At 38.2% G+C, this 16360-nt stretch overlaps 1 pseudogene; it reads right to left on the bottom strand.

Annotated features, from left to right (window-relative positions):
• Positions 1-6993: 6993 nt before the first annotated feature.
• LOC138072319 (5S ribosomal RNA) lies at positions 6994-7114 on the bottom strand (annotated as a pseudogene).
• Between the last annotated feature and the right edge of the window lie 9246 nt (positions 7115-16360).

Raw genomic sequence — 16360 nt, forward strand, 5'->3', positions numbered from 1 at the left:
ATCCAGCAGGTCCTTGATGTACAGCTGTTAACTAATAGAATGACTTTACTCCCAGATAATCCTTAAAAGTAAACCATAGTAAAAGAACATTTTTAAAGGAGTAAAATTATATTTGTCATTCTGCATACAAGGTATCTATCCTGATTACTTGCTTCCTGGCTAGAAAATATTTCTTTAGCATCTCTTACTGGAAGTGACTGATGCTAAAAGTTAATTTACAGTCAAACATATGTCAATAGTTAGTTGAAGGGATGACTTGGAGAAAACAGCATTGGCTTGTAGTCAAAGACAAGGCTGTCTCTGAACTGAGCACCATCCTGGAGAAGCTGGCCACAGACCCTTGGCTGAAGTAGCCTATCAATCTTGCTAATTGCTCCTGGGTAAACAAGCCAGAAACTGGGAGCTCTGCCCACTGTGTATCTGGAGACAGAGAGGAGGAGCCTGAGTGGAGATATGTGGGGCCTCTTTCCCCTACTTTTCTCCACTCACTTAGGAAATCCTATGGCTTTCAGGCCTCTTTCATTCAGAAAAGTAAATTTTCCAAGAATTAGATCCAATTCACCTTCTAAAAGCTCATATGTAAGTTTGATCAAAGCTAGAGCAAAAGCTAGTGATACTGTTACCACACCAAACTTGAGTCTGCTTGCCTGTGTGCAGTAAAGTCAATCTACCAACACTGGGTTATGGTGAAGAAAAGTACAGCATTTGTTGCAGCACACCAAGCAAGGAGTCCAAGTAACTAGTGCTTAACAGGCCCAAATTCCTTGCATGGTGCCCTGTAATAAACACTGCACTTTCCTTCACCACAACCTGATGTCGATAGATTGACTTGGAACTATTGTTTTCACTATCTTTAGAAACCATTTTGGTGTTCATTTAATTTTGTACTACTAAAGGACTTTCAATCTGTGAACTTCTGAAAGTCTTAAGTTAAAGATTCTCTTTCTACTCTTGTATTGTGTGTTAGTCACTCAGTCGTGTCTGAGTCTTTGCAACCCCAATGGACTATAGCCCGTCAGGCTCCTCTGTCTATGGAATTCTCCAGGCAAGAATACTCGGGTGGGTTGCTATCCCCTTCTACAGGAGATCTTCCTGAGCCAGGGATTGAACCCAGGTCTCCTGCACTGCAGGCAGATTATGAGTGACGAGAGAAGCCCACTCTTGTATATGAATATGCATGTATTTTTGTTTCCTCTGACTTGGTACAAACTCATCTCGTGTGTGGAATTTGTGGAACTGGTTAGCCAAATGACCAGAGTATTTAATTTATTTCCTTCAGCATTTTCCAAAGTAAAGCAACTTTGTTAGTGAAAAAAAAAGAAAAGAAAAAGGTAAGAAGAGATAAAAAGAGATGTAGCTCTAAGTGTAGGTCAGTCAGAAATCCAAGACACTGTATTTTGCCCGAGGATTTATACCTAGTTCCAGTTCTGGCTTTCTCAAGTGAAAATCCCCCCACTTGGTTATGTCTTTCAATCAGTAAGACAAAAGCTGCTGGGCTATGTAATCTCTGAGTGTTCTATTTTTTATCTTTTACATTACTGAAGTCATTGGCTGCCTTCATGATTAGTTACTTTAGATGCCTTTAAGCACTGATCAGTTACTTCATATGTCTTAATTTGATGGAATATCATGATTTCTCCATTATAAGTTCAATTTATATATTTCTTTTGCTGACTATTACAAAGAAAGCTATTGACTTGGAAATGCCTCTTCTTCACTATGTTCCTAGAGTCTGGGCCTCATTTTCTCAAAATTCCTTTAAAAAAGAAAAAAAAAATTATAAGACGCCAACAAAACATCTTAAAAATATCGAGAATAAGTAGTCCATGGAAGGTGGTAGCTTCAGAGGTTCATCCACATGACTGCTAATCCTACATTACGATTGATGTGCTATTGTAAATGAGGTTCCATATTGACTACCTAACGTAGATTTGGTCTCAAATCAATCTAATCTGTTTAAGTAGAGCTACTAACTCTTTAGCACAAGTTTTATCTCCTCTAAAGGTCAATAAAACATAAAACCTGCTGACGTCATTCTTTCTTAATGCATTTTGGCAAAGGATAAAGCTTGTGGATGCTGTCTGCATAAAAGTGATGTATGTCATACATTATTGATTGAGATTATCTGGGAGTGAAAGAGAAGAACTCGACTATTTGAGATCCCAGATTATTTGGTGGCCAGGAAGGTGACCACTTAAAGACAGAATGTAGGAGTGACAGGCAACCATAAACCAAAACTGATATCCCAAGAATACAGTGGAAAAAGACTGTAAACTGGTAGCAAAGGCAAGTGAAGTGACAATGGGCAAACAGAAATACACAAAGGAATACAAAGGGAAAAATAGGCAGCCAGAAATAGGTCAAAACCAGGCACATTACCATAGGAATAAGGTGAAGATACACATACAAAGGTCTGGGCCAAATCTGGTTTGACGGGTAAGGATTGTTCTAGCTCTCTGCACTGAGACTGCTGATTACTTCCCCAATATCCAGACTCTCCATTTGCCGTAACTAATCGGATCCTCCAAATTTTAGGTGAACATGTAGCCATCTGTCTACAGAATACATTTCTCAACCTCTCTTGCAGCTTTGCTATGTGACTCAACTCTAGCTAATGAGAAGTCAGTAGTACAGTGTGCACCTTTCTGGATACCTTTGAACAGAAGCTGTCTGTCCTCTGCTTTATCCCCTGCTTATGGACCAGAATGTGGATATTGTGATGCTGAAGATGCTGTGACACTGTGATGTGAATGTATAGAATCATCTCCTAAAGTAGGGTGGGATGGCAAGAAAGACACAACATGGGTCTCAGATAAGCTCATTTGTTGTTGTTGTTCAGTTGCTAAGTCGTGTCCAACTCTTTGGGACCCCATGGACTGCAGCATGCCAGGCTTTCCTGTCCTTCACTATCTCCCAGAGTTTGCTCAGACTCATGTCCATTGAGTTGAAGATGCCATCCAACCATCTCATCCTCTGTCTTCCCCTTCTCCTCTTGTCCTCAATCTTTCCCAGCTTCAGGGTCTTTTCTAATGCACTGGCTCTTCACATCAGGGGGCCAAGTATTGGAGCTTCAGCTTCAGCATCAGTCCTTCCAATGAATATTCAGGGTTGATTTCCTTTAGGATTGACTGGTTTGATCTCCTTGCAGTCCAAGGGAATCTCAAGAGTCTTCTCTAGCAATTTTTTCAGATGAGCTCATAGATCAGAACTTTTCTGCCCACTTGATATACCTATCAGGCTAGATTTCTACAGGAAAGAAAAGTAAAACCACTGAACTGATATCCTAATTCACTCAAACTTTTTTTACTCCTCTTTATTTTGTGTGTGTGAACATATATGTCTAAAAGACATTTGATACATCATTGGTCATTGAACATGGTTGCCACAAGTCAGATGTCTTAAATCGCTAAAGATTATGGAAAAAAATCTTAGGAATATGTAATTGCAATATGTGTAATATGTAGCAATGTAATATGTAGCAAATCTTAGGAATATGTAACTGCAGCATATGTAATATGCTTGATCTGTGAAGCTATACAGGCTATTTTTAAACTATTATCAGTTCAGTTCAGTTCAGTCGCTCAGCCGTGTCTGACTCTCTGAGACCCCATGAATAGCAGCAGGCCAGGCCTCCCTGTCCATCACCAACTCCCGGGGTTCACCCAAACACATGTCCATCGAGTCAGTGATGCCATCCAGCCATCTCATCCTCTGTCATCCCCTTATCCTCCTGCCCCCAATCCCTCCCAGCATCAGGGTCTTTTCCAATGAGTCAGTTCTTCACATTAGGTGGCCGAAGTATTGGAGTTTCAGCTTCAGCACCAGTCCCTCCAATGAACACCCAGGACTGATCTTTAGGATAGACTGGTTCGATTTCCTTGCAGTCCAAGGGACTCTCAAGAGTCATCTCCAACACCACAGTTCAAAAGCATCAATTCTTCAGCGCTCAGCTTTCTTCACAGTCCAACTCTCACATATGTGACCACTGGAAAAACCATAGCCTTGACTAGATGGATCTTTGTTGGCTAAGTAATGTCTCTGCTTTTCAATATGCTGTCTAGGTTGGTCATAATTTTCCTTCCAAGGAGTAAGCGTCTTTTAATTTCATGGCTGCAATCACCATCTGCAGTGATTTTGGAGCCCAGAAAAATAAGGTCTGACACTGTTTCTACTGTTTCCCCATCTATTTCCCATGAAGTGATGGGACCAGATGCCATGATCTTTGTTTTCTGAATGTTGAGCTTTAAGCCAACTTTTTTACTTTCCTCTTTCACTTTCATCAAGAGGCTTTTTAGTTCCTCTTCACTTTCTGCCATAAGGGTGGTGTCATCTGCATATCTGAGGTTATTGATATTTCTCCCAGCAATCTTGATTCCAGCTTGTGCTTCTTCCAGCCCAGCGTTTCTCACCTAGTGTAATCGTATTGATGTTGATTTGGGGTATCTAAGTCAGGGGGATAAAACATTCCATGAGATATAATTTTATGGTTTGCAAATTCCTTTCTTTTAATGATATTAGAGTACCATAGATAGTTAGCGAGTAAAATAAGTGATTATTGAATTATCAACCTTGTGAGAAGTAGAAAGAACCTGGTTATGATATGGTTCTGAGCTAACGCACTTGATGACTGATTGATTGTGCTCACATGTGAGCAAGGTATAGAGTTTGGCTTCCCTCCACTGGGACACTGGTTGGTACTCTTATTGGTACTTAAAATATCTTTCCTAGAAGCAGATATAAACCACTATCAGTTCAAAACCAACATATCTATGCCATCCTGCAATATTAATGCCCTCTTATTGGCTTTCCTGTTGTCCCATAAAAAGTGATCAAGTCTTTGGATTCTGAAATGTGAGTTAAGTAACTACAGTCACTGGATTTTGATATCCTGTTGGTTCCTGAATGCCACTGTATTCATTTAATACTGTTGCCATAACAAATTACTGAAATTGAATGCCTGAAATAATACAAATTTATAGTATAGCTTTGTAGGTCAGAGGTCTGACATGGGTTTCACAGGGCTAAAATGTGTCTACCAGACCACATTCTTTTCTGCAGGTGCTAGGGCTGGGGTGAATTCATTTCTTTTGCCTTTTCCCATTCTAGAGGACGTCATGTTCCTTGTCTTATGGTTTCCCCCTTTCATCTTCAAAGGTGCCAATGGCACACTGAGTCGTCCTCACACTGTAACACTCTCACATTGCTTCTCCTCCACTTTTAAGGACCCTTGTGATTTCATTGGCCAGAATAGTCTCCTCATCTTGGGGTCAGTTTATTAGCAAACTTGATTCCATCTGCAACTTTATTTCCCCTTTGCCATGTAAAGTAACACATACATAGGTTCTGGGAATTAGGACATGGACATTTTTGAGGTATTATTCTGTCTGCCATAAGCATTTCTGAGTTAAATGGATTAATTTCTGAGTCTTTGATTGTAGCCAGCTGCTTCTTCCACTAGAGTCTTTCCAACACAGGATAGAGATTTACATGATTCTGAACAATTGGTGTGACAGCACACAGGACAGTGAAACATGGATCATCGTTGAAAACTGTGGGGAGAACCCACTGCAAATTCCTCCCCCTTTAAGAGGAAAAAAGACACAGCTGTGTATAACGGACTTTTGGACTCAGAGAGAGAGGGAGAGGGCGGGATGATTTGGGAGAATGGCATTCTATCATGTATACTATCATGTAAGAATTGAATCGCCAGTCTATGTCTGACGCAGGATACAGCATGATTGGGGCTGGTGCATGGGGATCACCCACAGAGATGTTATGGGGAGGGAGGTGGGAGGGGGTTTCATGTTTGGGTACACATGTAAGAATTAAAGATTTTAAAATTTAATAAAAAAAAAAAAATTTAAAAAAAAAAAAAAAAAAAAGAATGTTTGAGGCCTTGTTGGGGAGGCAGGCGTTGTCCTTGTGTCTCCATTTGAATATCCTTCACCCCATATCTTCCCTGGTGGCTCAGATGGTAAAGAATCTGCCTGCAATGTAGAGAACGGGTTTGATCCCTGGTTGGGAAGATCCCCTGGAGAAAGGAATGGCTACCCCAGTACCCTTGCCTGAAGAATTCCATGGACAGAGGAGCCTGATGGATCTTCACTTTTCACTTCTGCTACATAGCAGGAGATTAAGGTTAATCAAATTCCAGCATAATTCCTCCACCAGAATTATCAGAACAGGGGTTAGATTTAACAGAGATACCACGAAGTCACTATGCATACAAATATACTATGATCAATATGGTCAGATTATCTTCTTATCTCGAATTTTTACAAAGCCTTGTGTTTTGATTGGCTTTACCTCAGAGATAAGAGACCCTTACAATCAACTTATTTTGTGCTCTCAGTAACTAAGCCTTCTTTGGTTGGTTTTAGAGAAATCCCTGTACTGAGCCTTTTCTCTGCCACAGAAGAGCCATTCAGTGAAAATTTTGTCTCAGCTCAGTTGGACTCAGACTGCAATGTACCAACAAAATATCATAATGCATAAACAGCTGCAGCCACCCTTCACCTGAACCACCCGTGAACCAGCAGCAGAGTTAAGATGCAGGGCCTCAATATGCTAGACAACAAGAAGATCTAACCTTAAACTTATTAATATGATACGGGTAATGCAATTTCCTGTAGAGACACCACATAATTTCCCATATTTCTTAGAAGAAAGAAAGTGAAGTCACTCAGGCATGTCCGACTCTTTGCTACCCCGTGGACTGTAGCCCACCAGGCTCCTCTGTCCATGGGAATTTCCAGGTAAGAATACTGGAGTGGGTTGCCATTTCCTTCTTCAGGGGATCTTCCCAACCCAGGGATCGAACCCAGTTCTCCCACATTGCAGGCAGATGCTTTACCCTCTGAGCCACCAGGGAAGCCCTCCAAAATGGCAGAAGGTAGTGGAACCCTATCCATGGACTGTAGCCCACCAGGCTCCTCTGTCCATGGGATTTTCCAGGCAAGAATACCGGAGTGGGTTGCCATTTCCTTCTCCATAAGCCTACAGCACCCAGTATTCCCAGGCAGTCTCCCATCCAAGTACTAATCAGGCCCGACCCTGCTTAGCTTCCGAGATCAGAGGAAATGGGGCGTGTTCAGGGTGGTCTGCTGCTGTTGCTAAGTCACTTCAGTCGTGTCCGACTCTGTGCGACCCCACAGATGGCAGCCCACCAGGCTCCTCCGTCCCTGGGATTCTCCAGGCAAAAATACTGCAGTGGGTTGCGATTTCCTTCTCCAATGCATGCATGCATGCTAAGCCACTTCAGTCATGTCCAACTCTGTGCGACCCCCTGGACAGCAGCCCACCAGGCTCCTCTGACCACGGTATTCTCCAGGCAAGAATACTGCAGTGGGTTGCCATTTTGGCCGTAGGCTTATCTCCATTTGCATCACGAACTGAATATCCCTCATCCCCTGGCTGATTCTCTCAACCATGACTTGGGTGATCTCCCCCAAATTATTAGTATCTCTACAAGGTGACTCTTGCAACGTGACTCTGATTCTAAGTACCAGAGGCCATAGGAAAAGCTGAAAACTAGGACATAATTGCAAGATGTGATGCTTAAAATTGGGTAAAGTAAGAAAACCTTTGTCATGGAGTTGAAAGCCTATTGAAAATAAGGTAAGGATTGAAAGTGTACAATAATTTTGATTTTTACACAACACAATAATATCTTAAAATATTTAAATGTAAAACATTCACATTCCAAATGTTTCATGTAAGCTGAATAAAAGTAAAGACGACTTTCCTCTCAATTTAATAAAAATTTCTGATACCAGATTACTACTTACTTATTTAATTGCTCATGGCATTAGTTTTCACCATAAATTCAAAATCCAATTAACATTTTATTAATGAGAGTATGTGTATGGGCACATAGTACTTATAAAACAATTTACTAATACTCTGCAGATAAGCTTTTCTGTTAACATTCCCCCGGTGCTCTATTAGTATTAGCATTGCAATTTTCTTTATCAATACTCACGTCTCATAGCTTCAAATTTAATTTTACAAGTTTTCAAAAACAAAATACAATGTTAATATTTCCCCTGAAGGAACTTAGAACCAAATTTCCTCTTTAAAAGCACAATAAAGAAATTCCTACGGAAATGAAAATATGTTGTATTTGTAAACAACTGCTACCACTTTTTATGTAAGACTTCTGAATTTTGCTTTTTTATATGAATATATTTTACTTTTTCCCCATAATTCTCTGTAAGGAGCACAACAGATTATAATGAACATAACCAGATCTGTAAAATCATTGAATTGGTCAAATACCATTCTTTGGGAAATCTTTGTCTAATGAAGACCTTAGTATCTATTTAATCTTGAGTTGTTCCCAGTATTGGATTAGATGACATGCTTACTGGATTTATTTTATGAATATTAATTTCCTGTGGCTATTGTAACAAGGAACCACAAACTTGGTAGTTTACAACAACAGAAATGTACTCTCACACAGTTTTGGAGGTCAGCATTCTGAAACTAAGGTGTTGGTCTGACTGCACTCCCTCCAAAAGTTCTATGAAATGATCCATTCTTTGCCTCCTCCAGCTACTGGCAGCTGTATGCATTCCTTGACTGTAAGCCGGATCACTCTTGTCTTTGCCTCTGTGGTCACACTGCTTTCTCTTCTCTGTGTCTTCTCTTCTGTCTGGCTCAAATCTACCTGTCTTTCTCTTACAAGGACACTTATCATTGGATTTAGGCCTATCAGGGTAGTCCAGGATTATCTCAAGTGGAGATTCTTAACTTAATCACATCGGAAAAGACCACTTTTCTAAATAAGTTAGCATTCACAGATTTCAGAGATTTGGTGTAGACATCTTTTGGGGGGCTATTATTTAGCCTTCGATGGCAGATATTTAAAGCTTTTTTGCTTGAAATAGTCTAATTCTTCTGCCTTATAATTCTACTGTTCTTTTAGTTTGTTTAAAGAACTAGAACTAATTCAAGAAAAAGTTTTGGATATATACTCTACTTAAATATTTAAAGAAATTTGTTCAATTAAGTTTGGAAAACATGTTTTACTCCAAGAGTTAAAAGAAATCACTCACAAAATTAATGAAAAAGATGAAATACTTGTACTAAAACATGACAATTTTCTGTCTTTGTATAACTGACTGTTATACGGAGGGCAGAGGCTGGCAAAAAAAAAAAATTAACATGTTTGAGTTATTTAAAAAAAAATACTGTCTTGACTGTTGAATTAAGGAATATAAGGAATGAACTAGATCTTTATGTGTTCTGCAGTCTCCCTACTGTTAGTCTTAATGCTCTTCAGTTATGGTTATCTTACCCCAGAAATGTATATTGCAAGCTGAACAGTCTATTTTCTTGGGCTCCAAAATCACTGTCGATGGTGACTGCAGCCATGACACTTGCTCCTTGGAAGAAAAGCTATAACAAACCTAGACAGCATATTAAAAAGCAGAGACATTACTTTACTGACAAAGGTCCATATAGTCAAAGCTATGGTTTTTCCAGTGGTCATGTATGGATGTGAGAGTTGGAATATAAAGAAAGCTGAATGCTGAAGAATTGATGCTTTTGAACTGTGGTGTTGGAGAAGACTCTTGAGAGTCCTTTGGACTGCAAGGCGATCCAACCAGTTCATCCTGAAGGAAATCAGTCCTGAATGTTCATTGGAAGGACTGATGCTGAAGCTGAAATTCCAATACTTTGGCCACCTGATGCGAAGAGCTGACTCACTGGAAAAGACCCTGATGCTGGGAAAGACTGAAGGCGGGAGGAAAAGGGGATGACAGAGGATGAGATGGTTGGATGGCATCACTGACTCGATGGACATGAGTTTGAGCAAGCTCCGGGAGTTTGTGATGGACAGGGAGGCTTGGAGAGCTGTAGTCCAGGGGTCGCAAGGAGTCAGACATTACTGAGCAACTGAACTGAATTGAAACAGTTTATAAAAGTTTTTATTGATTTAAAACATTTAAAACTATTTAACTTTCTCATGAAACATGGCGTGGCTAATATTCATTGAATGTTAACTGAGTGCTAGAACTCTCTGGAGGTGAACATGAATGTCTAAAAAGGCAATGTGGATATTATGTGTTCACAAAAGCTCTCAAACATTATCTCCATAATTAAATGCTCTTCAAGGAACTCCCCAATTGCTCTGTAAAATATATGGAGCAAATCTCAAGGGCTGCTAGATGCTGGTGATAAGTGGATTCAGTTCTAGCAGATCTGTGTGATTCTGCACCAACTCACTGTCTGCTCACTAAAAGTCAGTCGGGTGTGTTTCCAAACCTGTATGTGCCAAATGCATTTACTATTGTTACTGCTGTAATTTAGGAACTCTTATGTAGGATGGTTAAAATCAGTACTGAAATCCAGATAGCTGTTATTTCTATGAAAACTACGCTGAAATTTTTGAAAGATTCAAGACACATATATTGCTAAAAAGAATCCCTGTCAAATTAGGTTTAGGTTAGACAATTGTACTAGGCTAGGAAAAATTATATAATTCTAGAAGGATTCTGTACTCACATTATATCTTTCAGGTTCTCACTCCTTTTTATTTGAAGCACAATTGATTTATAATGTTTTAGGTATACAGCAAAGTGATTCGGTCACAGATAGTTACTAGGTAGATAGAGAGAGATGACCTTTTTTAGATTGTTTTCCATTATAGGCTCTTACAAGATATTGAATAGAATCCCCTGTACTATACAGTAGGTCCTTGTTTATCTATTTTCTATATAATAGTAAATACAGTAGTGTGTATCCTTAACCTCAAATTTTCAATTTATCCCTTCGCTTTCTTTCCCCTTTAGTAACCACAACTTTGTTGTCTATATTTGTGAGTCTATTTCTGTTTTGTAAAAAAGTTCATTTATATAATTTTTTAAGAGTACATATATAAATGATATCATATGATATTTGTCTTTCTCTGGCTTACTCTATTTAGTATGATGATCTCTAGGTCTATCCATGTTGCTGCAAATGGCATTTTTCCTTTTTCTCAGCGGCTGAGTAATATCCCACTGAATACGTGAACCACATCTTCTTTACCCATTCATCTGTTGATGGACATTTAGGTTGCTCCATGTCTTGGCTATTGTAAATAGTGCTGCTATGAGCATAGAAATACATGTATCCTTCTGAATTAAAGTTTTCTTCTTTTCTGGATATATGTCCAGGAGTGCGGTTGCTGGATCATATGGTAATTAAAAAAATTTTTTTAAGGAATCTCAATACTCTTTTGCATAGTAGTTGCACCAATTTACATTGCCACCAACAGTATGAGAGTTTCCTTTTCCCCACAGCACTTATTATTTGTAGACTTTGTGATGATGGCCGTTCTGACCAATGTGAAGGGTACCTCACTGTGTTTTGATGTGCATCTCTCTAATTAGTGTTGTTGAGCATCTTTTCATGTGCCTATTGGCTATCCATGTGTCTTTTTTTGAGAAATGACTATTTAGGTCTTCTGCACATTTTGGGGGTTATTTGTTTTTCTGATATTAAGCTGTATAAGCTATTTGTATTTTGGAAATTAAGCCCTTGTTGGTCACATAATTTACAAATATTTTCTCTCATTCTGTAGGTTGTCTTCTCATTTTGTTTATGGTTTCCTTTGCTGTGCAAAAGCTTTTAACTTTAATTCAGCCCCATTTGTTTATTTTTGCTTTTAGTTACAGTACTCTAGGAGATGGAGCCAAAAAAGTATTGTTGTGATTTATGTCAAAGAGTATTCTGCCTATGTTTTTCTCTAGGAAGTTTTATTATAGTATCCAGTCTTACATCTAGGTAGGTGTTTAATCCATTTTGAGTTTCTTTTTGCAAAAGGGGTTTTCATTCTATTTTTAAAAACACTAAAATAGGAAATTAGATATAAAATTTGAGCCTGGTTTTTATAAGATAACATTGTACCTTAATCAGTGGATTCATAATAAAAAATGGTCTAAGGATATATAGTTGAAACTAAATAAAATAAAATAAAACTAAAAGGTACATCATTTTTATCATTACCTACTGCAATTGAATTAGTTAACAAATTATCAGTTTTGATTACATTATATAAGAAGGTTCATACTAGATTTGGACTTGAATTACATGATAATTTTAGTTGATTTAAATTTTTTTCATTCAAATCCTCTGGAAAGAGTAACTAGTAGACAAATATTTACACAAAATAAAAAATAAATACAGTTTATATGTACAATATAAACCTATGTTTCCTAGTAGCTGTGGTAGCAAAATACCAGATAAGTATCAATCATGTTGTACACTTTTAGGGAAGTAGAATTTAGTTGCAGGTAAGACCACAACAATAACATAAAAAAGAACAACAGTCAATACATAGAGGGCAAAAGTCTGAGTTACATTTTTTCAAGCATAATAAAAGGAAGGAAAAAATAGAAGACTTTGTGGGCTACTGGAATCAGACAAAGTTTCAAAAAGGAGATCGGATCTGAATTGGACAGTGAAGAAGGAAGACTGGGGAAGTTAGGGAAGACAGCTGGAGGGAATTGGAAAAGCAAAGGTCAAGAGGTAAAAGAGGATATTAGAGACTTCCTTGGTGGTCCAGTGGCTAAGACTCCACACTTTCAATGCAGGGAGTACAGGTTCAATCCCTGCTCAGGGAACTAAGACCCCAGGTGCTGCCTGGCACGGCCCCCCATAAAAGTGAGGATAGTATATGAAAGAGCAGTAAGGGACTAGCTTGAATGAGTGCATTTGGTTCAAGCTGTCATTAAAGTTTTGAAAACCATGAAAGCAGATCATGAAAGCTCATGAAGCTCATTTCCTTCCTCTAGGAAGATTTCACTGGGAGGTGAGAGTTGAAAGAATAAAAAAGTGCAGAGAGAAAGCAACTTGTAGGTGTGCACAGGAAATTTCCCCCAAAACACAAAGCTCTATAAAAATGAGTGGAAACATTGGAAACACTTATCTTGGTTAGAAAAACAAGTCAAAGGGGAAAAAAAAGGAAAGAAACAAAACTGAGTTATAAGGATTGCACTGTACAGAATCTGAATATATATTTATAATACATCATCTAAGAGAGGAGACTGAAAAGTCAGAATCACAGCAGGACAATTGAGAAAGGATTCCTCTATAGGCTTAGAGCAACGACATTTAGCATGCTTTTCTGTATCCCTTGAGGATGACCTGTGTTCTTCTTTAATTATCTTTAACACACACACCCACACACATAATGCTAATATTTTCCCATTAACCTTAAAAGGTCACTATTTCCTTTAAGGACTACCCCAACCACACCATGAATCTTAGGTCTTCACTGGCTAAAATGCCCAAGAAAAGTTTGAAATCCAGTGCTGTGCTTTGTGCCTAGTAGTTCTATAAATGACCACATGAATAGAGCCTCGGGAGCTAAGAGAAAAATGGAAAGTAGAGAAAGAAAAGAAAGCAATTCACTTAATCTTGGCATCTTGCCCTGTGGAGTCAACATCACTGATGAACTGTCTGGTGGCCTATCTTTTCTATGATTTTCTAGAATAAGCTTATGAATCTGCCTCCCTGTTCCTGCCTCACCAAGAGATGAAACACCAATTAACAGGATTTGTCAATAATGGGCTTTAGATCTAATCCTCCCACAACCATAATGCTTGGAAGCAGAGAATTTCTGGATTTCAAACTCTGTGGCTTCAAGTACCGGATGGACATCTCAAGAGCCTAGAAAGACTCAGCAGAACTGGGAAATTTGGCTGGATTTTCATTTTAAGAAGTATTTGTTCTATTTTTTTTTTTTCCCAAGACAGTTTAGAAATATCAGAACATGTAATTTGTGTTACTTGATTTGCATAAACATAATGATTTTCAGTGAAGATAATTTGCAGTCAGTTGATTTTTGGAGTACTCCATCCTTTCACTGAGATTCTGAAGAGAAAATTATTTCAAATGAGTGTGATCATAAACTATTATTACCTAGGACTAAAAATGCATATGTGTCATGGGGTCATTACAATGAGTTACAAGAAATGCCCACTCATATTACATATAATGGGAAAAAATGTCTTTAAAATTAACAGAGTTCAGATGTTGACTAGAGCAACCATCAAACAACTCTTAAAAATAAAATATAATGATTTAGTGTGTAGACAGCTGTACTGGCGCTGAGTAATCTCCATTTGCAATAATTACCCGGTTCTGTGATCAAATTTCCTTCTCTCAGTACTATTCCCCCTGGATATTGATATGCTCATCTGTGTTCATGCAGATTAATGGATATTAAATTGTAATGATCAGATTAGAGATTTGTCTGATAATTTAAGAATGGAAATGTACTTTGAATGCTATTTAGTTACTCTTAGAGTTTGAATAATGTGAAATATTCATTTACAATTCAGATTATTTACAGCTACATCAAACACTGGGGCAGAATATATGATAGATGCTTAGAATTATGATTTGAATCTGAGAAAATAATTTTCAAATAAATTTCTGTGTAGTGTCCATTCAACCAAATAGAATTAACATTAAATAACCCTCATTGGAGAAGGCAGTGGCATCCCACTCCAGTACTCTTGCCTGGAAAATCCCATGGATGGAGGAGCCTGGTAGGCTGTAGTCCATGGGGTTGCTAAGAGTTGGACACGACTGAGTGACTTCAGTTTCACTTTCACTTTCATGCATTGGAGAAGGAAATGGCAACCCACTCCAGTGTTCTTGCCTGGAGAATCCCAGGGACGGGAGAACCTGGTGGGCTGTCGTCTCTGGGGTCGCACAGAGTCAGACACGACTGAAGCGACTTAGCAGCAGCAGCAGCAGCAACACTCATGGGGAATTCTTAATTAGGTATTTCACAAATATTTACTGAATAAAGGCAACTTCTGACTATTTCATCTTGGTATAAGTTAAATAAAATTTTGTGACCTAGTTCACAACTGTAATCACCATCCATAATTTTGTGCTTATATGAAAATATGCCTTTAATTCTAAACAACTGACTCATCAATGAATTTTGGGGATGTAACATACTTAGCCTGAAGAAAAGAATACACAGATATTATTTAATAGCTGCTTAATTATTTAGATGCATGTTATTGGAATACATGTATTAGTTATGACTTAAAAAATTTCCAAAGGTAGTTGATAGGTATAAGAAGGAAATTTTTGATCAAATTAAGAAAATTTCCCAACAGGCAGAGCTGACCAGTTAGACCCACTGCTTTGGATAGGAGTGGCTCTCCCATTGAAGTAGATTCTTAAGAACAGGTCAGATAGCCTCTTAGCAATGACAGTATATAGAGAAACTCTGTCTGGAAAGAGCATTTAGACTTAGTTGCTAAGGCTTTGCCATTTTCAGTTGCCAGAATAAGCCTTTGGGATTGTCTGTGGGTTTTATTCAACTCAACTACCAGTTATTTTCATTAACATAGCGTTGACACTTATTTGTGTGGTAACACATCACCACATTTGAGAAGAGGGATATCTGGTGGATGAAATAAGCAAAAGAAGAGGGGTTTTAATTTCATATTTATATTTTAACTATTTTTGACATTTCCACTGATTTTTTCCGGGAAAAAAATTATCAATCTATCTATATAAATATATAGCTGACAAGTTCAGTTCAGTTCAGTCGCTCAGTCATGTCTTCGTGGACTGTAGCACGCCAGGCCTCCCTGTCCATCACCAACCCCTGGAGTTTATTCAAACTCATGTCCATTGAGTCGATGATGCCATTCAACCATCACACTCTCTGTCGTTCCCTTCTCCTCCCGCCTTCAATCTTTCCCAGCATCAGGGTCTTTTCAAATGAGTCAGTTCTTTGCATCAGGTGGCCAAAGTATTGGAGTTTCAGCTTCAACATCAGTCCTTCCAATGAATATTCAGGACTGATTTCCTTTGTAGCAATAACTATTTATAATCAGGTGATTTGGGTAAGATAATTGTTTCATCTAGTCCTTTAATATTTATCAAATTAATGCCTTTTTAGTAATTTTTCTTTCATCAATTCAGATTAGGCTCTTTGAAGATGAGTTTGCTTGTAAAACATAAGCATGTAATCTTCTTGGCTACCAATTAAGATTTGTTTTTTTTTTAAGCCCAGTCATTCAGCAGAAGAAATGGCATACACACAAACAGAAAATACCCAATTGTCTAAACTATAAATACAACTGTTTTATTTGTCTTTACCGAGATATTCATGTGATTTATTGGCTCTCATAAATTTGAAATTAATTTAAATATTCAAATAGAGTAATACATTTCCTTATGGGTATAAGGTAATTTTGTATCCACTAAAGAAAGAACAAGATAGCAGCAATTTAGAGGCAGCTTGCCTGAATTAATAAAATGAATCCAATTCTATTGACTAAAATGACTACCCAATTCCTTAGCGATGTTTTTCATCATTAATATCTACACATATATA

Source organism: Capricornis sumatraensis, unplaced genomic scaffold, assembly GCF_032405125.1.
Source record: "Capricornis sumatraensis isolate serow.1 unplaced genomic scaffold, serow.2 scaffold1, whole genome shotgun sequence".
Classification (NCBI taxonomy): Eukaryota; Metazoa; Chordata; class Mammalia; order Artiodactyla; family Bovidae; genus Capricornis; species Capricornis sumatraensis.